The sequence below is a fragment of the Scleropages formosus genome, chromosome 21, assembly GCF_900964775.1.
Source record: "Scleropages formosus chromosome 21, fSclFor1.1, whole genome shotgun sequence".
Classification (NCBI taxonomy): Eukaryota; Metazoa; Chordata; class Actinopteri; order Osteoglossiformes; family Osteoglossidae; genus Scleropages; species Scleropages formosus.
The window spans coordinates 6,692,535-6,718,301 of record NC_041826.1 but is presented as its reverse complement, the minus strand read 5'-3'; positions in this window follow the sequence as shown (position 1 = coordinate 6,718,301).

Sequence of the window (25,767 nt, the reverse complement as noted above, 5' to 3'; positions counted from 1 at the left end):
TAGTGGCATTTAAACTACTGCTTGAAAACAAGACTGAATCACAGCAAAACAATGACTAACCAGACCTGTGAATCCACTTGACAATGGGGAGAACACCTGAAGAGGATATTTCATTGTGTTTTAAGTGTCAGACCTGTCACTGGCCTCATACATAAATATGCATTGTATACTTTTATGTCAGGAAATAGCTGTAATCATTTTGCTTTCACTCTTCCTCCTACGTAGTGAATGTCTGAGGTGAGGTTTGAGCGCATCCAACAATTGCTCTGAATGAGTCATTGCTATTAAAGGAAAAAGAAAAAAAAATACATATATATGTTTGTATGTACATTACATAATAATAATGATAATAATAATAAGAGTAATATCTATAGAATGCAACACACAATGCATCTGTGAGAGTTAATACCGTAAGCTTATCGTAAGAGTATTATCATTGCGAAGATCCTATGCACTCATAGAGAAATGAGTGGGATGCATTTTGTTGAAAAAGGCATTAGCTACATGGTTTTCGGAAAGGATCGTTCATTTGCAAATGTTATGCGGGAAACGGAGAATTGTACAGTTACTGTAGCCCAGTGACTTCTTTAGAAATCAGAACTTTATCTTGTTTTACTGTAATATAAAATGAAATCTACTTTCATGGGACCTTTTAATTCAATACTGGTCATAAAAACAATCACAACTGTGGAAATAAGAAAAAAAGAATCGGCAACAGGAACTTGTGTAAATGAGTTATGAGGAAATTGTGTAAATGAGTTATGAGCGTGTCTGAGCACTTCTGGATCTGAGGTTACCAGTGAGGTCAGGAAGTGCGATGTGCCAGCTTTGCAGGACCATAAATTTTGGATATTTTCGTTCATTTCATTTTCAAGTTATTTCACCAGCTAGGTATTCCTGCCTTTGTTTTGCAAGTTTCTTGGATGCCATCTTCCATTCAGAAAATGAAGATAGTCTACATTTAAAATTTCTTGCAATAAAACGTCTGCTGTACTGCTACTGTATTCTTTCAACCAGGGCCTCGTTGAAGGATGCAGGCCAGACCCTTCTTTACAATCCTGTGAAGCTGAGTCCATTTTCACTAGCTGCACAGCCACTATCACATACATCACTTTACACTCCCTGCCCACTTCTGCGGACAAAATGTCATCTTTCCATATTTCCTGCCGTTGTTCTGTTTCTAACTGAAGCTGTGCTGCCTTCAGACTGTGTAAAGATGGGATTTCGAATTGCACAGTATCCTGGGCCCCGGACAAATATCTGTGAGTGGAGTCTGGCTGGGGACTCTGATGAAGGTTTAACCTAGAAATTCAGAATTCACATGCATATATAAAATCAAACCGGTACATTTATTCAAAAAATTAGTGCCGTGTTTTTAATAATCAAAAGAGCCATTTACCTATATCTCCACCGATCAGAACAAAATGAAACAATGTCTTCACAAATAATGTTAAAGAAAAGGCAAGAATGAATCCTGCATGAAAGTATTGTACAGATCGACAATACATGTTGCTGTTGTTACTTGCGACCAGTGCGATGACTCGAATATAGGAACAATAAATGTATTCATGTGGATTACAAAGAGCCATAAAGGCACTGACTACTCTCCACTGGATCAGTCTACTTAGCATGACTCACTCTTGTTTTCTCATATTTAACATCCAATAAGCCCAAATGCGTCAAACGTCCCTCTTCAGCTACCCTAAGAGCATTGTCAGTAATTACGAATTTTAGTACTTTTATACACTGCAATATTATGTGACTTTGCCAAGTGTTACTGCGCACATTTTTATAGCCCCTGCGTGTGAAAGTTCCTGCCAGTGAAGTTCAACTCTTGGCAAACACTTGAGCGGTTTTTCTGGGCAATGGAGGAACACAAGTGGTTTGCCAGCACTTTTTCCTCTTGGTATGAACACAGAGACACACATATGAAGTGTACACACCCCCACTAGGACTCCAGTCCTCCCCCACTGAGCAACTCAGGAGCTGTAAGACACGTAAGGCATATTTTTGTCTTCGTGCCCTGTTACCTACTAAGTACAAATTCTAAATGTCCATGAAAGTGGTGGCTTAGGATACTTCTAAAATTTGTTAGATGCAAAGAAAATGAGAGGGGGGCGTGGTGGCGCAGTGGGTTGGACCGGGTCCTGCTCTCTAGTGGGTCTGGGGTTCGAGTCCCGCTTGGGGTGCCTTGCGACGGACTGGCGTCCCATCCTGGGTGTGTCCCCTTCCCCCTCTGGCCTTACGCCCTGTGTTGCCGGGTAGGCTCCGGTTCCCCGTGACCCCTGTATGGGACAAGCGGTTCTGAAAATGTGTGTGTGTGCAAAGAAAATGATATCAGCGTTGTTCTCGACCTTAACTACATATAGTTATTCATTGGGGGGTAGTAGCTACAATCGTCAGCTTTCGGTTTCTTTGAGTTCTATACCTCTGCTGAACAAAAAAATGTAAATGAACAACTGAAAGACTTTGGGTCAAATCCTGCTATTGATTCAGTAAGAATACCCCGTATAAATGCACAAAGATAATCGTTTCTTTACGTTTTATTTTCAATGCCTTAATATTATAAGTTGGTAACCAGACCTATCAATTGTATGGCAATGTAGAAAAACAAAAGCATCCCATTCTCTTCTCTGTTAACAAGACTGGTAAGAGCTCTGTTGGACCCATCCACTGCAGACCTTGGCACTGGTGACAGGGTACCAGATGGTGTACTGACATGTACCAGGAAAAAGTGGGTGAGCAGGACTTGAAGGACAAAGAAAAACCAAGCAAGTGCTAAGGTCACGCCTCCTTCTGGTAAATGAACTTTGTCTGTTGTGGTGTTTCAGTGCTCAAGTTGGAGAGATGAGTGAGGACACACAGCAGGCGCCTCTAAAAGTCTGAACTGCAGGAAGGATAAGGAGTTGTCAGGGAGAAGGGGTTTAATGCATCAAGGCCTGCGATAACGTAGGCCCTTGCCAGGATGTGAGCGTCACCATCAGGTCAAGGGAGGGTCACATATACACAGCATACCTCCCGGAGAGAAGTATGAGATTTAACAGATATACCAGAGGTTGGTGTACGATCTAGGGAGCAAGAAATAACGCTTTGCTTTAGTAATGTGCTGTGAAGGCTGGAGTTGGAGCCTTTGCTGGAATTATTGTCCCTGTGGGGAATACCAGGAAAATCCAGAGAAAACTCCCTAGCGTGCTATGATTATACTACCTGTTAAAAATGGTGCAGTGCCCCGCTTTGTTCTTTCTCACTCACGATTTCAGCTGGACTTGTTCATTTTCACGTCAGCATTTTACAGCTCTCAGTGGATGTGCGTTCTTATCGGAGCGTCCAGATTCTGGCGTGAGTGAGAGAGATATCCCTGCAAGTCCGGCCCAGTGTCTAAACCCGCTGGAGGGGAGTAATTCACGGAGATTTATGGCGTACTCCCATCAGATGGCACACACCAATATCGAGGTGTTTGTACCTCGCCAGACGAGTGGGTTGGGAAGCATGTTTACCAGATCAATTAATACCAGCTTGCCTGGTGGCTGCTGACTGCACGTATTTATATAGAAAAAAGAAAAAAGGCCACGTGGCAGAGAGAAATGGAAATGAAAATGTGACACTGTCAAGTTTCGAGGAAACAGACAGATATCCATAAGTCAGATGAACTGTCAAGGCACCAGGAGGTAAAAGCCCCGAGGTCCAGAGGCACCACCTAAGATCCATATAATTAAGGAAACACCCACTTTCAATTTACCTGATCAGTTCCCGGTTCCCAAACCTTTCAATTATTGTAAACTCTCTTTGTGTCTTATAATAAGAGGGATAAGAAAATATTCTATTATGTTTTAAGACCCAAAGGTCCTTATAAATTTATCAGCGTATGAATAATTTTTGAGTGCATTGTACTGTCCTGACATACTGTGCATATTCATACGCAATGCATATGCAAACAATGGCCTGGAATTCCATCCGGGCGGAGGCAAGTCCCCAGTGATGCTGGAACAGAACATATATACATACATAGGAACATATATTAACCACTTTTCTATTGAAATGATGTTCAGAAGCCACATGTTTAAAGATGGCTTGAAGACCTATCAGCAATTTGCTGAAGAAACTGACCACCTGAAAGGTGCAATACAGTGTTCTTTTTCAGGAAATCACAACTTCATGAAGAAATACTAAGTCTTGTCATGAAACTATTATAAGGTAATTATAGATATGATCAGTATCCATTACATTAACATGTCATGACATTAGTGCCGGCTTCTTTATCTCTATTCCGGTGATTTAATAATGTTCTTAATTTCAAGGTATAAAAATCACTGCTCCATCTTCTAACAATGTGTTTTTATAGTTTTAATATTGTCCAGAAGCTTTCTTTAAAATTAAGTGGACAGTTATTGTCACGCTTGTATAGCATATTGCAAATGGCAGCAAAAATCTAATTTTTAAGGCTACAAAAATCCTTGATACATTTTTATTAAGATCTTAACATTGCATTTCAACATTTGTCTTTTTTTTTTTATTACTTTGCTTATTTTGAGCAAAATACACTGTTTCCTTAGTCTGGAAAACTACTCAAGGAAAATATTTTTATTTCTTACATAATTTTATACAAAGAACTCAATTCATAAAGAAAGTGAAAAACAACGTCTCTTTTCATTAACAGCTGGCATTGCTCATTTGTTCTCAACATTTTGCATTCATTTATTTCTACAAAATGTTATGATAATAATAACAGAACTCATTATTTAGCCTATTCATTAAATTTTCCTGTTTTTCCTAGGAGCAAAATAGTGTTTTTGGTCTATTATCTAAGCGGCTCCAAATAATTCCAACAACACCAGCAAAGGGAGGAAGGGAATGGCTGTCAACAGTCTCCACAGCTTGTTCATGTTCACCGAGCTGCACAGGAAGACTGTGATGGAGGGTGCTTGCGATATGGGAAAATCACTGCAGAGTGTATAACTGAACACCTTATCTCTGGACCCTCTTTGCTCACAAATTCCTTGTGTCCCCATCACCCAGAACACCTCACCACTGGCCATGGATTTTGCTACGGGTGTGCGCACTATGTGCATTGATACAAACACTGCAGTAAATTTGGGCTAAGCCACAAAACAGCAAGTGTGCACTAAGAAATATTACCGGAATGTATGACCTGTGATGCAAGAGAGTCAGGCAGTGACACAGAAATAAAGTGTAACACTAAACACAGACCACACGTTCACCCACTGAAGGCCAGTCCTCATCTGCTTTGTGCAAGCATTGTTATTATTATTGTTATACACACACACTGTCTGAAACTGCTTTGTCCCGAGCGGGGTCACAGTGAGCCGGAGCGTAACCCGGCAACATTGGGCACAGGGCCAGAGGGGGAGAGGACACACCCAGGACGGGACGCCAGTCTGTCGCAGGGCACCCAAAGCGGGACTCGAACCCCAGACCCACCAGAGAGCAGGTACAGGCCAAACTCGCTGTGTCACCGTGCCCCCCCTGTATAATTGTTATTGTTACTACACTATGGAAAAGGTGTTTTTATATTTATAATGTTGCCCTGTATTTGACACTCTGTGTTCTGTACTCAAAACACAGATGTTTTATAACCTAGAACATTTCTGTAAATCCATGCAAAACCTGATTAAAAAAAAAAGCTTTTCTTCCATATGCTGTGATAATGCAAATTATGAAATTTGCAATAGGCTGACTGCAAGGCCATCACAACTGAACTCTCACTGTGAGATAAAAGAATATGTCATGTACTGAAAACATTAAGAACCTTTCAACCAGTCTAAATTATAGTCTACTTAAATATAATGTAGCAGTCCACTGATTAAATTTGTTTAATGGCAGAATATAAAAGGTGAGCAATTGCAATATAATTTCTGGAGACTGACAGAGTAAGAGGCATTAAGTTTCATGTGGCCTAGCAAACATCCTGTTTAAACAAAGAAAATATTCAGTTCATTTTTATAAAGTGCTCTTCCCAACAGTAACGCAGTGCACTGAACACTTGAGCACATACAGCGACACAGTGATAAAACAAACTGATGAATAAATGCTTGCAAGTCAGTAGAAAAACAAATAAATTAACGAATTCATGACAGTTTACCCCTTTAAATGCGTCCTTCAGTTTTATGGTCTTCAAATCTCCCCATGTTGAAATTGTTTCCCCCACCTCCAGATCGCACAATGATTTTAATTTAAAGCAAAAATAAACAGTATGAAACAGTCCTCCCTCTGCCTTTGTATGAAGAAGAGGGGTCAATGAAATGGATGTGTAGCAGACAAAACAACAGGGCTGTAAAGAATCACATCCACTTCCCACATTATTATTACTTTGAGAAAGTGAGAAAGAACATGATTTTCAAGTAAATGCCCAAAAATATGATTCAACGCTTTAGCTTCTGTATACATTGTTAAACCTGAGCTGCGCGTTATTTTTAAAGACAGATGGCTAACAAAAGCATTTATGGGGCGGGTGATGAAATTTTGGAAATACCTCAAAAAAAAAAAAAAAAAAAAAGACCAGGATTAAAAAGCCAAATAGATCCCAGCAGAGCTGAATAGAGCTGAATATGAAATAGTCATTCAAGACAGCAATATGTGTATTATGTGCCAGGTTTTCCCACTTGTGTTGAATGGAGTTGAATACCAAATACCAGCATGTGTCTGCTGTAAAAGAGGTCTGGCGGTTATTGGTTTTTCATGCAACATGACGCGAGAATTTTAAAAAGGTCAGACACTTTCCAGATTGTAGATACTTGGGTTAAAAGAAAATGCAAAATGATCCAATGTGGTAAGGGGAACTGTGCTGAAAATATGACTGGGTATGGCCATCAAGGAAAAGAAACAGGTCATTTGCAGATAGGAATGGACAGACACTTAAGAGGGCGGTTTGTGAAAAAAAAAAAAAAAAAAAAGCACAAAAAGAGGCTTTAAAAAAAGAAATTGTCAGGTCTTCAACCCAGCCTCAAAAATTATACAGTGTATTGACTGAGCATCACAACACTGAAGCCTAAAAATACGTAACCTCTAATAATGAGCATAAAACATGGTTTTCATATCTGCAGCTATGCCTGCTTCTCTCAACGTAATGCATAAATTGTACTTTTGCTGAGATGTACGTCGCTTTGGACAAAAGCGTCTGCTAAATGAATAAATGTAAATGTAAATGTAAAACACAGATCCTTAAGCACCTGAAAAAAGTGACATGGTGAGGCCAAATTTAACAGTCATATTAGTTATTAGTTATAGATATTGGTATGTTCTTATGTTTGTGCATCCCTCTATCTTCTAATTAATCTTAAAATAATATGTACAGGCAAGGATTCTCTTTCTATTTAAAAATGACAAAATTCTAAAATAAAAGTGAATTGTTTTTTAAAAAATAAATGCAGAAATATCTGCAGTATTTCTGAGAATTTTTTTTTCTCAAAAGTCCTTGTTATAGTTTTGCATTTAACATTTATGCTGTCATTTCAGCTGAATATGAGTTGGTCGGGTGTGAGATGTTTTAACCGATGAGATGATGTTTTTAACTATGAGAGTTTTCTGTGAGGTGTACTTTGCTTTGGAGAAAAGCGTCTGACAAACGGATGAATATAAATGTAAATGTAAACTGGATTCATAATGCATATAATATAATTTAATATGTCCCGGATTTTCCCGCTTGTCTTCTTACCCACACCTACACTTAACAACTGATGTTAATGCTAAAGCAGTACATGTAAGATGAGTAGAGCCCAAGTGCAGCAAAAAAAAGCCTTTTGTCACAGCAACTGAACTCAGCTCGTTTCTGTCACCATGGAGACACATCTCTCAAAAACTCACACTCCAAGTACTTAATGCAAAAAAAAAAGGGAGAAAATGTTACACTTGGTTTTCGTTTATTCTAATTAGCATTTCCGTAACTGCATTTTATAAAAAAAAAAAAAACAAAAACAGATTTTACTTGTCTTTAATGTCATTAATTCATAGGGCTCTCGCATATTATTTGTTTTTGCTTCAAATTAAAATCGTGTGGTCCAGAAGCGGGAGAAACAATTTCAACTTGGGGAGATCTGGAGATAATAAAACTGAATTACCCATTTAAAGGGTGTGAGCCCTCCTAAAAGATAAAGCAGTCATTCCTGGATCAGTCATCATGAGTGTATTTCGCTATACATCGCATTGTTGTCAAAAGGAAGAAAGCTGACTCCCACGGTGTGTGTGTTTGTGTGTGTAATGTGTCACACATAGGAGTTAGTGGATCCGGGTTCCCGTGTTTATTTTTACAGTGCTGTGAAAATGAAGTGCAGAACAAAATGTGGCGGCGGGAGAAAACACAGCCATGAGCAAGAGGGGAGGGTAACGTTCTTTCAGGCGTTTTGTGCGGGGCTCGATAACAAAACACAAAGGTCGTTTCTCAAGTCACGTTCTTCTTGTCCCGCTCCTTCACTGTGGAATTGGGTGCGGACGTGGGGGATGTTGCCTGCTGCTACTGGAGGGGTTTGCTCGGCTGGGTGCATCTCGGACAGGATGGTATACCGAAAACTGTTGTTTTCTTCTACTTTGAGATTTATAGTCTATTTATTACAAGAAATTACAATATCGATGTTATTAATACCTACGTATACCAACAAAAGAAATAAATAAAAACAAGGAAATGTGCCTTGGCACATGATGAATAATATTCAATTGGTGAGACAGACAGAGAGACACACACACACACACACACACACACACACACACACACACACACACACACAGGGACTGTTACACTGGCAAATTTCAAAGTCAGGTCTTGCCAGGTCTAAAGACAATCATACTACAGTAAGTGCCATGTTTCAAGAAACAAATACCACCTAAAACGGTTCCATCCCAGTGCAGAGCTGCAAGGCCAAATGCAACATGATATATTTCATCTGTTGGCTGTTCTCTTTCTTTTCAATGGTGTAACTATTTGCTCAGAGTGATGTTTTACTGTATTTTGCAAAGTTAATTTCTCTTTGCTCCTACCTGCTTTTCCTTTGAAGACTCCATGCCATGTTTCTCGCAGTATGGCTGAGTTAGAGTGACGGTTGAATAAGTGATTCCCATCACCTGCACTGCGAGAGATAGGACAAAGTGCAGCATCTGAATGTTAAAATGTTAAGTCGTTCTCAACAGAGGTTCCAAGTCAATGCTCTGGAAACTTTTTTGAATTAACTATAAAACAACTGAAAAAAAAGAACTTTAGGTATGTGTGCTTTACAAATTTCAGATGATATAATTCAATTAAATAAAGTAAAATTTTGTTTAGGAATGCCTGACCTAGCGTGAATGATGCTTTCTTGTGTATCGCCAATATTTTTCAGTTTGTTCTGTACATTGGTAGGTGTGAACATGAATGCAGGAACTGTATCACCTGTCCCTGCAAAATAAAAGGCATATCATGGTCTAGAATATGTGAATGTTTTCCTTTCTAAAACAAAAGAGAACCATTTGTATAGTTGCAGGTGATGGAGAAAGTGCATTGACACTTATGAATTTTCTATTGTTCCTGACAAATTAAAGGAAAGGAAATTACAACAGTAAAGTCACAGTAAAGTCAAAATATACTACGAAGTACACTTTCTTCCTCTCATCGAACCCTTGCTGGCTGTCTTTATTGATTTGTATTGGTGTTGGAATTAAAAATTGCAGATGCCTTTGCTGAGATTGGACATTCAACATGCACAGGACAAGATGTTACACCCCATGCGCATATTACAACGGCTGTACACAAGGACCCAGTCCAACCGATTTCACGGTGAAGCCGCAGAGAAAAACATCCAGAATCATCATCATCATCCATCTGCATTACTCAAGACCAAGGCTTAATTTTCTCCCCCGACCACCTCATCAACCACAGGGTGCCAACATGGATATTTCATTGAGGTGGTCAAGTGGGCACCTCCCTTCATCGATGTTTCGTTGAATTTGCCCATGACACCTCAGGAAGGCTCAACGTGCAGTCTGATGTCTCGGATCCAACCCCTACCCCAATCCGCACACGTTAGACACCCTTCAGCCTGCACAAATGCAGCAACTGATCAAACTCAACCACTCCAATCAAACAACGCCGCACCTCCACACATACCACCAAATTCTGAAAATGCACCAACTCCCCAAACTTAAACTATCCTACATAATACCATATCTGCACACATGGCAACAAAACACCACTCCAAAAATTTAACACAACCTAACTAACAAGGCCACGCCACCTGCCACTGACTTTAACAACCACTACACACCTCCCTCTAACTTGTAACCCCAACTACCCTGCTCTCTTTTCAACCACAAATTTAACATAAACTTGTACAGAATGTTGGCACAGTGAGTAGCTCTGCTGTCTCACAGTGCCTGGGTGGTGCGAGAGGATGTGGGTTTGATCCTTGCTCAGTCTGTGTGGAGTTTGTATGTTTTCCCCGTGTCTGTATGGGTTTCCTCCAGGTGCTCTGGTTTCCTCCCACAGTCCAAAGACATGCTGTTCAGGGTTCCCCATAGTGTGACAGTGACAGAGAGAGTGTGTGTGTGTTCCACTGATGTATGAATGAGTGACCCAGGGTAAGTAGTGTATTTAGCAGTGTAAGTCACCTTGCTGAATAAGGTGTGTGGGCAACACTATATAGAGTTTGTTGGAAGTCGCTTTGGAGAAAAGTGTCTGCTAAGTAAATTTTCTTTATTTAGTTCATATTTCTAACCTTGTTCTTGTTTTATTTGTGCATATATTTATATATATATATATATATATATATATATATATATATATATATATATATATATATAAAGCAGCAACCACCAAATACCTGCAGAGAGTAAGGCAAGTCCTGAGAAGTCAGCTGAATGGGAAGAACAAGGTCCGGGCTATCAACACCTACGCCCTGCCGGTCATCAGATACCCCGCTGGCATAATAAGCTGGCCAAAAGAGGAGATAGAAGCCACTGACATCAAGACAAGGAAACTCCTGACAATGCATGGAGGGTTTCACCCCAAATCCAGCACCCTGAGGCTGTACACTAAGCGGAAAGAAGGAGGCCGAGGACTAGTGAGCGTCAGAGCCACTATCCAGGATGAAACAAGAAAGATCCTTGACTACATCAGGAAGATGGCCCCGACTGATGAGATGCTTAGTGAATACCTCAGGCAGCATAAACCCGAGAAGGAGGGCGAGGAAGAACAGGAACCATCATGGAAGGACAAACCCCTACCCGGTATGTACCACCGGCAGATTGAAGAAGTGGCTGATATCGAAAAATCATACCAGTGGCTGGACAAAGCTGGACTGAAAGACAGCACAGAGGCACTAATCATAGCAGCACAGGAACAAGCTCTAAGTACAAGATCAATAGAGGCCGGGGTGTACCGCACCAGGCAGGACCCCAGGTGCGGGCTGTGCAAAGATGCCCCTGAGACAATCCAGCACATAATATCAGGGTGTAAGATGCTAGCAGGCAAGGCATACATGGAACGCCATAACCAAGTGGCTGGCATAGTGTACAGGAACATCTGTGCCGAGTATGGGCTGGAAGTCCCAAGATCAAAGTGGGATACACCCCCAAGGGTGGTTGAAAATGACCGAGCTAAGATCCTGTGGGACTTCCAGATCCAGACTGACAAACTGGTAATGGCTAACCAACCGGACATAGTAGTGGTGGACAAACAGAGGAAGAAAGCCGTAGTGATAGATATCGCCATCCCAAGTGATGGCAACATCAGAAAGAAAGAACATGAGAAGCTGGAGAAATACCAAGGACTGAGAGAGGAGCTAGAAAAGATGTGGAAGGTGAAGGCAACAGTGGTCCCCGTGGTAATCGGAACACTTGGGGCCGTGACCCCTAAGCTGGGAGAGTGGCTCCAGCAGATCCCGGGAACAACATCCGAGATCTCTGTCCAGAAGAGCGCGGTCCTAGGAACAGCTAAGATACTGCGCAGAACCCTCGAGCTCCCAGGCCTCTGGTAGAGGACCCGAGCTTGAAGGAGTAAGACCGCCCGCAAAAAGGGGGCGAGTGGGAAAAAAAAAATACACATGCATACACACACACACACACACACACACACACACACACACACACACACACACACACACATTTTCAGAACCACTTGTCCCATACAGGGTCACGGGTAACCGGAGCCTACCCGGCAACACAGGGCGTAAGGCCGGAGGGGGAGGGGACACACCCAGGACGGGACGCCAGTCCGTTGCAAGGCACCCCAAGCGGGACTCAAACCCCAGACCCACTGCAGAGCAGGACCCAGACCAACCCACTCCGTCACCGCACCCCCCTCACATGAACACACGTACATACATATATATATTTACACTAAACAGCTGAACAGTCCATAAATATCTATTAAAACAATGTTTACAAACCATTGTGTGCAAAACAGAATTTTACTTTTTTTTGGTTACCGTTCTTGATGATATAAGATCAAGGAAGAAAAATAGGGAAATAGAAAGAAGAATATTATTAACAAAATCCAAATCATGGTCTAAACACTGTAAATGGGTCTTGCTTTCAGGCAGTGCTGTCAAACTTCATGGTGCCCTTTTAGCATGTGCTCAGTGAACCCTTGACTTGCTTTTTCCTGAAGGATGTGAGATTGTAGTTAAGAGACTCAGAGACACAATAGATGAAGTTAAAGGTTGTGACGCTTGTGAATTTCTATTCACTGTGCACACAACAAATGCTGGCTACGGAGCTGCAAATACAAGATATTCTTTAAAATTTCTGAAAACTCTGAAGAATAAGCTGAAACGGTTTGATCCGAAGATCATTGATGCAATGGCTACTCTTTAATGAAACGGACGTGTGGAGTCGAAGTTGCGTTAATTTTCTTCTGAAAATGAGCAAATCCTGCATTAAAATAAATTTGCATTCCCTACAGACGGATTCCAGATATAAGTATGGCCATATTTCATAAGATAAGTTAGCACTGACAACACCCACGTGAATGAATACATGTGGGTGTTGTCACGGTGCTAATATATCTTCTTATCATCCAGGTCGCAAAAAGGCAGAACTTCAAAGCAAGCATAAGATTTTGGGCTGCTCTCAATATTAATGACATTCTTACCTTACTCGAATTTCAAATTCTAATAAAACTATTGCAGTTTCCTCATTGAATACAGTTAATAAGGCAGATACGTCTGAGCCCTGAGTCCAGCTCTTTTTGCCCTAAGCGGGATGGCTGGACTAATAGGCCCACCCTGTCAGCAACAATTTAGAGCTACCAGAAAGGCATCCGGTGCTTCTGGCAAGATGCAGAAAACAAACAGGAATGAGGGATGGTCAGGACACATCGGCTGAGCGTTGCTTCATTGTTTAGTCCAGCAAAGGCGCATTAAAACTGAAATAAAACCCGTCGAATGGAAATCATGGGATGGACTTTTATTCAGTGCTCACAAGATACATGTTCTGTCGTCTATAGTATGAAAAATTATGGCACATTCACATACCGATGATTGCAGGAGACCAAACCATGGTGTTGTGAGAAAGTCGATGAGGAGCTCTGTAGTAACTCCACCGTGCCACTTCTTCTGGATAATGCAGACCAGGTGCCTCTGGCTGAGCGGCCCATTGGAATTAGTATATGAGGCAGCTGGTCTGAAGTCTGGGAGGATAGTTGTTGCATGGCCAGTGAAAAGAGGAAATCCCTGGCCCAGCGAATGCTAAAGGATATTTCTGTTGCTGTTTTCCCCTCATGTCTCTTTCTGGAATATTGGATTTTTTTTCCTGTTTTAAAGACACCACATCCCTTCTTTCTTTTTGTCTCGCAGTTGAATGAAAAGCTGCTTTTTTATGAACCACTACTGTCACATACTGGTTTCCTGTTAAACTGTGTGCATCTACCCCCCACAAACGGTGACAATATGAAAAACATTTAACAAACTTATGGCAGCTGCATCGTCACATCTTCCGTGTTGCAATCCAGTTGCTTCATATACATTTACACCGAACTGCCGTTGTATATTAAGTGACTGTCTGTCTTACAATGCTATCTATTTTAAATGTTTGTCATGCATGTTTACGGTATTATTATTATTATTATTCATTCATTTAGTTGAGGTTTCTGTAAAGCTACGTGCATGTTTGGTTTCTGTAAAAATCTGGTTCATCCATTTTTACAGCTGGGTAATTTTTACTGGAGCAATTTAAGGTAAGTTCTTTGCTCAGGAGTACTATGCACAAGCAGGGTTTGAACCTGGGTACTTCAAGTTGAGGGAACTGCACTATTCACTGTGTTTCGTGTGAATATTGTGGAACAAGAATATTGCACATGTTTCCATATGTCTAAAAAGTCAGTACAATGAATCTCTGTAAAGCTGATTCTCGTGCACTGATGAAACCTATTTGTTCTTCTTAAAGACCCAATGGGAAACATATGTTGTAGCATTTGTTGTGCAGTTTATATGTTGAATTTTTGAGAAGTCTTAAAGGCATTTTTTTTCTTGAACCATGTGTGTCAGCGTGTGTGGGAATGAGAGAGAGAAAACCGCTAAACATTTTCACGTGCGTAAAGGATAAATAAGTCAAGAAGATCCACAAATAAACTACAACACACAAAAAAGGTTCCACACTAGTTACTGCTCCAATTTCACCTCATATGCATACCTAGTTTTGTATGCAGCACCTGGGATTTACCTATTTAATACAGTTCTTTGAATCATAATAAAATAGTGTATTTTTTGTTATAGATTTGTATAGATTGGTGCATGTTTTTCAATGAATAAATCTATATGTATTTTTGAACACTTCCAATGAAATAGGCAGTGACTCTGCAAGAAAAGGCTGCACTGGAAATTGCAGACTGAATAAGGCTAAGGCTGGAGAGAGCTGCTGCAATGCAGAGCCAGGGGGTTGCAGTAGATGTGTTCCTGCAGCTGGCTGGATCTCCGTCTCCAACCTTTCAGTCCGAATTGTGGAGGACTTAACGGCACAATCGCTCCATCACTCCCTGAAGACTGTTACCACATTGGCTGTGTATTATCTGACCGCTTTCTCCTGGGAATTCTTCAGCCTGATCAATATACGCAGCAAGGACTGAATGCCATGGCCAACCAAGAACTGTCACGAAAGTATCTGCCAAACCATTTGTATTCATTACTGTTGGTCCATTTGACTTGAACTGAGCATGAAAAAGACCCTTGGAAGTATTCCCAGTTCTCAGAATGAACTTCAAAGTCTTGTTGAAATGGCTATTGTGAACATACCCTCATACATCTTGTCAAGAAGCATCTTCCCTGAAATGTAAGAAAAATCATCTGCTGGAAATACAGATAGATGGGTGGATCGCAAGTGTATTCTGGGATCGAAGCCTCAAGCCTCAATCCATTGACAGCACAGCCACTTAGAGGAGTCAATCCAGTTCAGATTCAACACATCCAGTCAGAGCTGAGAGGTACAGTTGGAGGCTGTGACATATCCAGTTACCGGAACGTGATCCGGTTTGAAGCCACAACACATCATTACAGGAGTGACATCCGGCTGCAAGCTGAGACAAAACCACATGACTCACCTGACGATGTGAGTCTCGGTGATTTTATTAGCTCTGCTTTCGCTGTTTCAAATCAGTAGTAAAACTGTTATAATTATGCAGCCGGAGCCATATTCCACAGTACATCAATGATCCATTTCAAACCACTTGAAAGCTTTGAGAACTTCCATCAGCATGTAATGAGACATGAGACACCCAAGAGGCTCACAGATATAATGCAACAGATCGCAGCTGATGCTGACACAAAGCCCAGCCAGCTGCATAATCTTACACTGACATTTAACTCTTTTTCTCCTCGCATCTTTGTTATGGCTTCTTGTTGCGGTTGGCTCAGCATTAACACAGGATAATACTGAAAGGACCAATAAAGGGCAGGAAAAAAAGCTTTAAGACTAACTCACGATCTGTTACAAGCAATACTGGAACATGTTTGATGCCTGGGTTTTCAAACAAGACATGAAGACACCCCCACTTCCATATCCCAGCACTGTCAGCTAGTTAGAAAATCTTTATGTTCTGTCTCTTAAATGCCTCAGAATAATATATAATTCATCCATGTATTTGCACATATTCATGGTTCCAGTTTATTACTGTTGGGTAATCAAGTTTCCAAATACGGCACAATATGTTATATTTCGAACTGAATTTCATGCAAAATACAGGTCTTGTAAAATTAAAAGACGCTCATTTTAATGGATTGCTTTGTCATATTATTATCTAGTGTCAAGGAAGGACTAGGGTTGAATACACGAATGCAGTTATAATAATAATAATAATAATCACACACACTGTCTGAAACCACTTTTCCCAAGCGGGGTCTCGATGAACAGGACAGGACACCAGTCCATCACAAGGTACCCCAAGTGGGACTTGAACCCTAGACCCACCAGACAGCAGGCCCAGGCCAAACCCACCATGTCCCCCATAGTAATAATAATAATAATGTAGCCCGCAGCACCGTGGGTTTGGATGGGGCAAAGAAGAACGAGGAGACAGCGTTCATAACGAACGGTTTATTTGCACAGCGGCACAAGGGAAATAATGCCCTCAGTCCGAGGACCTCTTTCCTCCAGGACCTGCACTTACAACCAGCCTGCCTTAGCACTCCTAAGCTCTCTCAACACTGTGGCAGACACAGGCAAGCCACCATTTCCCCCTGAAGTGGCCCCAGCGGTTACACACCATTTAACATTATTTCCCATAATGCAACTATCTACATTTAAACAGTAACGCGGGTCATTACAATAATAATAATAATAATAATAAGAATAATAATAATAATGGGGGGGTGCGGTGGTGCTGTGGGTTGGACCGGGTCCTGCTGTAATAATAATAATAATAATACACACACACATTTTCAGAACCGCTTGTCCCATACAGGGTCGCAGGGAACCAGAGCCTACCCGGCAACACAGGGCGTATGGCCAGAAGGGGAGGGGTCACACCCAGGATGGGACACCAGTCCGCCGCAAGGCACCCACAGTGGGACTCGAACCCTAGACCTACCGGAGAGTAGGACCTGGTCCAACCCACTGCGCCACCACGCCCCCTGCATAATAATAATAATAATAATAATAATAATAACAGAAGCAGAAGAAGAAGAAGAAGAAGAAGAAGAAGAAGAAGAAGAAGAAGACCTCACATTATATTTTGTGGCTGTATTGCTGAATACCTCATAGTCTCACTTCTGCTTCTCTGCTATTTTCTGCTGACTGGCTAACTTTCTTTGGCAGGCCTCTGCGGTCACAAAAGAGGTCCTGTTTGTCCAACCTCTTTCTGATTTCTCAACTGTTTCCTCTTCCACAATTATTGTAATTTTTCTAATAATGTTATCTTTTTACGCTTCTGGTCTAATTGCATTGTGCATCACAGTATAGTGTTTATTTTTAAACTACACCATCACGCTGAAATAATTAAAAGACATTAACCCATGCCTGCAATAAAGCAAATACAACCTCAGCATGTGGTAGTGATTTCTGCAAGGTTCCAGAATTTCAACAGGTGCAGAGATTATGGGGAAATGAGGCAGCATGTGATAAAACTTCACTTATTCCCCTGTGGTCCTCGCGGGATACCGTTGACGTTTCAGTTAAAGCATTTATTAGCAGCATGATGGCATCGGTAGATTTTACACATATAAGAATCTCGTTTGCTCCGGGTGACAGAAAGCATGGAGCTCGTGTGAAGCCGTGTGCAGTCGCAGCCGGACCCCTGTCCCGGTGACCTTTGCAATCTGGGATGCCAATCATTTCCATAGATTTCCTACAACTTATGGAGGGAATCGTAACGCTTAATAAACGCTGTAAACATCTCTTTTAAAGTTTCCAGATGATGTGCTCCTCTTAGAAACCTTAAAAGGTGTGGGAGTATTTGCTTCTGCAATGATGTGTGGCACTGAGGAAGTCTGTTTACACGAACAACTTATTTGGTCGTGCTGGATAAACACTGAATTCTCAGACACACAGCTGTGCACATGTGCTGTGCTCAAAGAATGAATGGAAATTGTTTTAAGCTGCACATAAAAGACTACTCAGTTAAATAAAAGTGGAGGAAAAAAAATCCTGGACAATTCACAGGAAACATCATTCGCGGTGACAACATAAAAGCAGTATAAAAAGAAGAAAGATCTTTATTTATTTCCTGCTTTATTCAGTAACTATGGTAAACTGTGGCAGGAAGAAGATTTAAGACAACGTGCAACGGGGGAAATCTTAAAACCACATATTAAAAAAAAAAACCATACCGTTATTTTTAATTCATTTAACTGATGCTTTTCTCCAAAACGTCTCACAGTGAGAGGTTTGTGCAGTAAGCTGCTTACAGTGATTTACCGATTTGCACATCTGGTTCAGTATTTTGATCAAAGGCCCTGAAGCAGGAGCAAGGATTTGAACACAAGTCACACCCTGGGTGTAGGGTTGCGAGGTGACAGCTGTAATCTATATGTAACCTGGGGCTCTATAATTTAGATGATCAGAACATAGCCAAAAAAGAGCAACACTTAGAAAGGAATTCCAAATCACCAGTGGCAGAAGAAATGCAGGCTGAAGTCCAATCCAGTGCCAAGACTGAGGGCAATATTTACATTTTTACATAATTATTTCGGAAGCTGAAACATAAATACGCATAATATTCAGCAAATTGCCGCTTTTAACTCTTTATTTTCATAAACTGTGAATATTTACAGCTGAGGACATTTAGCAGGTGGCTGGGCGGTATGTATAGTATAGACAAGTGGTTTTATTCTATAAGGTGTAGAGTTTATTAATAACACAAAAATGTTGAGAGGAATGTCAGCCAGTACCACTGTTGTAATTGTCCTTCGTAGAATCTCCAGTCGTAGATGCAAACACGGCTTTTTTAGCTCCTTCCCTTCCGCACAAACACTATTTCCTCATTGCCTGGAGTTTTTCTTAAAGTGTTTCACGCGCAGCTTTAAGGCAGAAAGACTACAGTGTGTGACAGCGATGTGTCGGGTTTAATCTGCAAAAGGAAATGCGTCTTCGGTACGTCTGAGGACATTTCACTTGTCCATTTCGTACTTTCAAAGCTCCAGTGACATAAAAGCAAATAGTCATCCAAGAAGTGAGAATATTATTCACGAACTGAGGTTCCAAGTTGTTTTGTACTCAATTTCCCATCTACTGAAGTCTGCATTATTTTCAAAAATGTTTAAAAAACTGCTGTGCTTCTCACTTCAGTTGTATTGGACGTCAGTTGATAATATTGTCTCTTTCACCTTCAGTTAATATTGTTAAGCTTTGCTATGTCTTTGTCGCGCCAACGCTGAGCGATGCGGGCAGCATGGTGGCACAGCGAGTAGCTCTGCTGTCTCACAGCACCTGCAGGGTGCGAGAGGGTGTGGGTTTGATCCCTGCTCAGTCTCTGTGGAGTTTGCATGTTCTCTCTGTGTCGGTTTCCTCTGGGTGCTCTGGTTTCCTCCCACACTCCAAAGACATGCTGGTCAGGTTCCCCCATAGTGTGTGAGTGACAGAGAGAGTGTGTGTTTTCAACTGATGTGTGGATGAGTGACCCATTGAAAGTAGTGTATCTAGCAGTGTAAGTCACCTTGCTGAATAAGGTGTCTGGGCTCATAATGCTACATACAGTTGGTTGGAAATTGCTTTGGAGAAAAGTGTCTGCTAACTACACACACACACACTGTCTGAACTGCTTATCCCATATGGGGTCATGGGGAGCCGGAGCCTATCCTGGCAACACAGGGCACAAGGCCGGAGGGGGAGGGGACACACCCAGGACGGGACACCAGTCCGTCACAAGGCACCCCAAGCGGGACTCGAACCCCAGACCCACCGGAGAGCAGGACCCAGTTCAACCCCCTGCACCACTGCATCCCCCTACATCTGCTAACTAAATAAATGCAAATATGGCACAAGGAGACCTTTTCATCATGTCTGAGTTTTACATAATTTTGGGAGCAATACTTGCTTCAGAATGTGACAGTCGTGCAACTCTGAGAATCTTGCACTTCATAGCAGAGCCCTTCAGCAATGATTCACGTTGCACTAGATGTGGTCGTCTGCTGTCCCTTAATGGTGTAACAATGACATGATTGCCACCGTTTAATCGTGGGATCTTTTCTTGCTGTTCTGTTATGGTGTTATTTGCTCCTGGGTGTGTCTGCAGCACATATCCAGTCCCAGGCAAAAATGCACACACACGAGAGAGGAGGGTAAACACTTTGTATTAATCCTATTTACCGTAGTGCACGGCAGCTGGAGGCAATCACTTCCAGTACACCAGGTGTGTGAGGAGAAACACAAGAACATAAGCGGTGATAGCAAAACAAATTCTGCCTTTACATCACATTCATTCATTTAGAAGATGTTTTTCTCCAAAGCGACATACAACTCAGAGAAAACAAAAGTGGATTTTGCCAACACAAATATAAATACAGACACGTGATTCTCAAAGTACGGCCGCCAGCGTACAGTATGCGAGCGGCAGCATGTAGAATTGATGGGAAATACAAAGGCGATTCTAACATTCTCATTTATTGGTTTGGCTGAAGCTTTTGCCTAAAGCAACTTACAGCGTTGAGCTACTTTGACTTATTCGCCCATTTACACAGGGGTGTAATTTTACTGTAACGATTCAGGGCAAGTACCTTGGTCGAGGGTGCTGCAGACTGAGTGAAAACCATGAAAACTTTTAGCGTGGTTCCCATGGATTGACACACTCACCTTACCTCAGCATATTGTGTTATTTCCAGTACATAAAGTATTTCCAAAGAGTGACTTTGCTTTGCAAAATTAAAATTTTAGTGCCTCTGAAGGACTTTACTGGTGGCAACACTGCCGGCAGCTTCAAGTGAGTCTGAATGGGAACTATTTTTTTGATCAAACTTCAGACAGTTCTTCATCCAAAGACAGAAGATCTCACGCCGAGTTCTTGACGTTGCCATGGAAGTACATATTTCATCAAACCTATCAAAATTCCTGTAATGTGACAAGTTGCATTTTTCACTGTTATTATTTTTCATTCCTTTGGCACTTCACCAAATACATCCTCGATATCGAGCAGAAACTCAAAACACATGAAGATTTATGCACTCTTGGTTTTACTGTTTGGTTTTTTCCTTATCGGATAATGATGGGCAGACGAACAAACAAACATACAAACAAACAAACAAACAAACAAACACCCACCCCGGCCTCCAGTCCAGTGGTTCTGGGATAGGCTCTGGACTACCTTAACCCTGACCGAGACAAGAGGCTATCAAAAGTAAGTGAGTGTCTGAGTGAAAAAAATTTTTTTTGAGAATTTTTAAAATTTGAAAATTTAAAAAAAAAAAAAAAAAACATATTTTGAGCTGCTGAAGTACATATTAAGCACATAAGGTTCTACTCAGAGAAAAGCTTCCTTGAGAGATCTGGTAATAACCTGAAATATGGGTGACTTCCTGAAGACAGATGTGTCTGCGGGCTCTATTTTAGGTGAAATGGTTCAGCACAATTACACAAAGAGCATTTCTTACGCAAGCATGGCGAGTGCATGTTTCATATTATCTCGAAATGTATTATCTGCTCTTATATCCCGGCTTTGGTACCAGCTGAATTCCACACTTAATTATTTTACATATCATGGAAAAACCACATGCATAATTCAATGTCCGATTTTAGTCTGATAACCAGACCTCTGCATATTTAGATTTAATACCCTTTCCAAACTTGGTCTCCCGCAATTACACCAGGAAGGCTCATTGCAGTAATAAATTTTACAGTGAATTTTTTCATGTTCAGGAATTAATGATATACCATGTTATTGTGTGACAGACACGAAATGTTTGTTGAATTATTAAATGTCTTTATTCTTACAGAAGCTATTAAACTACTAATTACTTTAGGCTATTAAAATTTTCCCCATGATTCAGACCACTGAAAGGAAGATCTCCTTATATCAATTGCGCATCTATAAAGGACAGTGGACAGCAAATAGGACATTATCATTTAAGCAAAGGCAGACACCTATACTTACCTTGTTGCTCTTTTACTGGCATCTTGAATGGAATATCTACATTAGAGCACACCTGATACCGGTCAGTACGTGATTCATTCTAGCAGTAAGGCCTTTAGAACAGGGTCTGGGGCAGTCGAGTTGTGGATCCTTACACAGTGCATACCCTTGTAACTAGATGTTTGAGTAGCTCTGCCTTGCATAAACAGTTCCTGTGTTCCCGCCTGTGCTGTGTCTTCTGTATATTCAAGTGTCTTCCAAGACTTTGAGCGTCCCTGTTCTTGTTACGTGTTCTGCACTTGAGTTCACCATCATACATGTCTTGGAACGTTCACAATAGGTTGGTTGTTAACGCTGGTGAGCAAATGCTGGTGCCGTACTTCAGAAAACATGTAAGTGAGCCAGCAACGCTGTGAAATGTTAAAATGATACAGTATTCAGATTTACATCATTTCGAGTAGATTTTGAGATCTTCCCTGCATTCATTATGACTCTTGTGCTCTGTAGGTGGGAAAAGGGACATGTGCTGTGCATATCTTCAATATGACCTTTAAATCCCCTTGGTGGTAACATCAGGTGCATTCGTAAGTCACAGACATTTATACCACAGCACCGAGGAGCTAATTTTGACCTTTCCAAATGTAGCAAACTTTTCCCAGAATACAGTGCATAGTCATGCACTGCAGTGCGGTTTCTGAGAGTGTGTGAAAAAGGAAAGCTCTTGCTCTCTAGATACTTTCTTCCATTCTTTGAATACTTCTCCCAAGACACGGTTGTATTGAAAGCGTGTCCAAAACAAAGAACTGTCCTCATCAGATCTTTCATTATCAGTTTTTGTCCATTTAAATGCGTTTTCAGAAGCAATGAACAGCTGTCAAATCCAAGCCATGCAAACGATATTACAATCTGGTTACTTTTTATGACATCATTAATTTCCATCAAGTAGAGCTTGTAGAATAAAAAACATATTATTTCTATGTTTTCTGCCTTTTTTATTATCCTTCTTTACAGTGGTTTATTCATAATATTCTGAACGTTTCATATTTTTAACATGAAAATTAATGCCATGAGATAATTAGACTCATATTTCTGTGATTAATTTTACTTGCTGGTATACTGTACATTGATTACAAGTTCAGCACTTTATTCTGTCATGCTTGTAAAAATGTCATGAACTGTGAAACATAATTACTGCATAATATGTAGGCCTCATAGACCTTTGGCTTGGATATTTTACACTCTGGAGGATTACTTACGTCAAAAGCTAATCTGTTCAAAATTAAAGACGAAATATTAATAATATTATTAATTCCATAAACAGATAAGGAAAATATTTTCCCCTAGGTAAAGAAAGGGACTTTTGATTTATTCTGTTCGTCTCGCAACAACAGCCACATGATTTAAACTATGCTTTTCTGCATATTGTGGGACATTATACAAGATTAAAATAACAGTGGGTTTTTGAAATAAAACAATGTGACAACTGTTTTTCTTACGAGTCTAAAGTAATAAGCAGGTTTCTGTTAAGAGATGTCAAGTTATGTAAGACTGACCAGCACTTAGAGGGACCAGTATGACTGAAAGAGTTTGAAAAATATCCAAGCATTATTCAAGCTCTGGAAGTTTTATTGAGGCATGGAGATAAACTGAAATCTTTTACATACAACTTTTTTCTTTCTTTTCATCTTTACTTTGCCTGGTCCCTTATTTAGACACCACTGGAGCAGTAAGTGTTCTCTAATTCATTCCAGCTGCCATTCAGGTCAATTTTCTGAAAGCTGCTTGCTTTCCGAGCCTGGAGAGAAAGTTGTGTTAAAGCAAGAAAGAGTGTAGTATTTCAGTTAGCAAGCGTATACCGCCAAGGGATCTTGAGGTTAAATGAAGATTTAATGCATTTCATGCTATTAGTTGAAAGCCTAATATAATTTACCAGGTTACCTTTTCCCAGACTTCATTTTTTAAAAAATTTCCTAATGGATAAAATCATTATCGCACCACAGATACAAAGAAGATCAGTATAAAATTAAAAAGAAGGATCTGCTCTGCTCTCACGTAAAGGATGGTTAGGAATTAAAGGATTCATGGATTATCCTCCCCTCCTTGAACCGCCACCTTACCATGGTGGAGGGGTTTGAGTGCCTCAATGATTCCAGGAGCTATGTTGCCTGGGGCTATATGCCCCTGGTAGGGTCTACCATGGCAAACAGGTCCTGGATGACAGACAAGAAAAAGTGCGGTTCAAAAGCCCCATATGATGACAATTAAACCAAGGCTTTCGTTTACCCTGCCCGGTGTGGGGTCACCGGGGCCTCACCCTGGAGCCAGGCCTGGGGGGGGGGCTCGCATGCGAGCGCCTGGTGGCCAGGTCTATGCCCACGGGGCCTGGCCGGGCTCAGCCCGAAGCCATGACGTGGAGCCACTCTTCGGTTGGCTCACCACCTGCCAGAGAGACCATGAGGGGCCGGTGCATTGTGATTTGGGCGGTGGTCGGGGCCGAGTGCCTGGCCGACCCAAACCTCGGGAGCCAACTCTGGTTTCTGGGACTTGGAATGTCACCTCACTGGCAGGGAAGGAGCCTGAGCTGGTGCGGGAGGTCGAGAGATACTGTCTAGATATAGTCGGGCTCACTTCCACTCACAGCTTGGGTTCTGGAACCACTCTTCTCGACCAAGGGTGGACTCTCCACTATTCTGGCGTTGCCCAGGGGCGAGAGGCGGCGGGCAGGTGTGGGTTTATTAATAGCCCCCCAGTTTAGCCGCCATGTGTTGGAGTCTACCCCGATGAATGAGAGGGTCATCTCCCTACGCCTTCGGGTCAGGGAACAGTCTCTCACTGTCGTTTGTGCTTATGCGCCTAGCGGCAGTGTAGAGTACCCGGCCTTTTTGGAGTCCCTGGGGGGCGTGCTGGAATGCGTTCCCACTGGGGACTCTGTCGTTCTACTGGAGGACTTTAACGCCCACATGGGCAGCGACAGTGACACCTGGAGGGGCGTGATTGGGTGGAACGGCCTCCCTGATCTGAACCCGAGCGGTGAGTTATTGGATTTCTGTGCTAGTCACGGTTTGTCCATAACAAACACCATGTTCATGCATAAGGGTGTCCATCAGTGCACTTGGCACCAGGACACCCTAGGTCGGAGGTCAATGATCGACTTTGTAGTCGTTTCTTCTGATCTTTGGCCATATGTCTTGGACACTCGGGTGAAGAGAAGGGCTGAGCTGTCAACTGATCACCACCTGGTGGTGAGTTGTATTCGATGGCGGGGGAAAAAGCTGGACAGACCTGGCAGGCCCAAACGCATAGTGAGGGTCTGTTGGGAACATTTGGCGGAGGCCCCTGTCAGAGATGTCTTCAACTCCCACCTCCGACAGAGCTTCAACCAGGTCCCGAGGGAGACGGGGAACACTGAGTCTGAATGGACTATGTTCCACACCTCCATTGTCGGGGCGGCGGTTCGGAGCTGCGGGACATAAAGTCTCCGGCGCCTGTCGCAGCGGCAATCCCCGAGCACGGTGATGGACACCGGAGGTAAGGGATGCCGTCAAGCTGAAGAAGGAGTTCTATCGGGCCTGGCTGGCCCATGGGACTCCTGAAGCAGCTGGCGGGTACCGGCGGGCCAGACGGAACACGGCTCTGGCAGTCACCGTGGCAAAAACTCGGGCTTGGGAGGAGTTCGATGAGGCCATGGAGGAAGACTTTCGGTCGGCCTCAGAGAGATTCTGGCAAACCGTCCGGCGACTCAGAAGGGGGAAGCGGTGTTCCACAAACACTGTTTACAGTGGAAGTGGTGCGCTGCT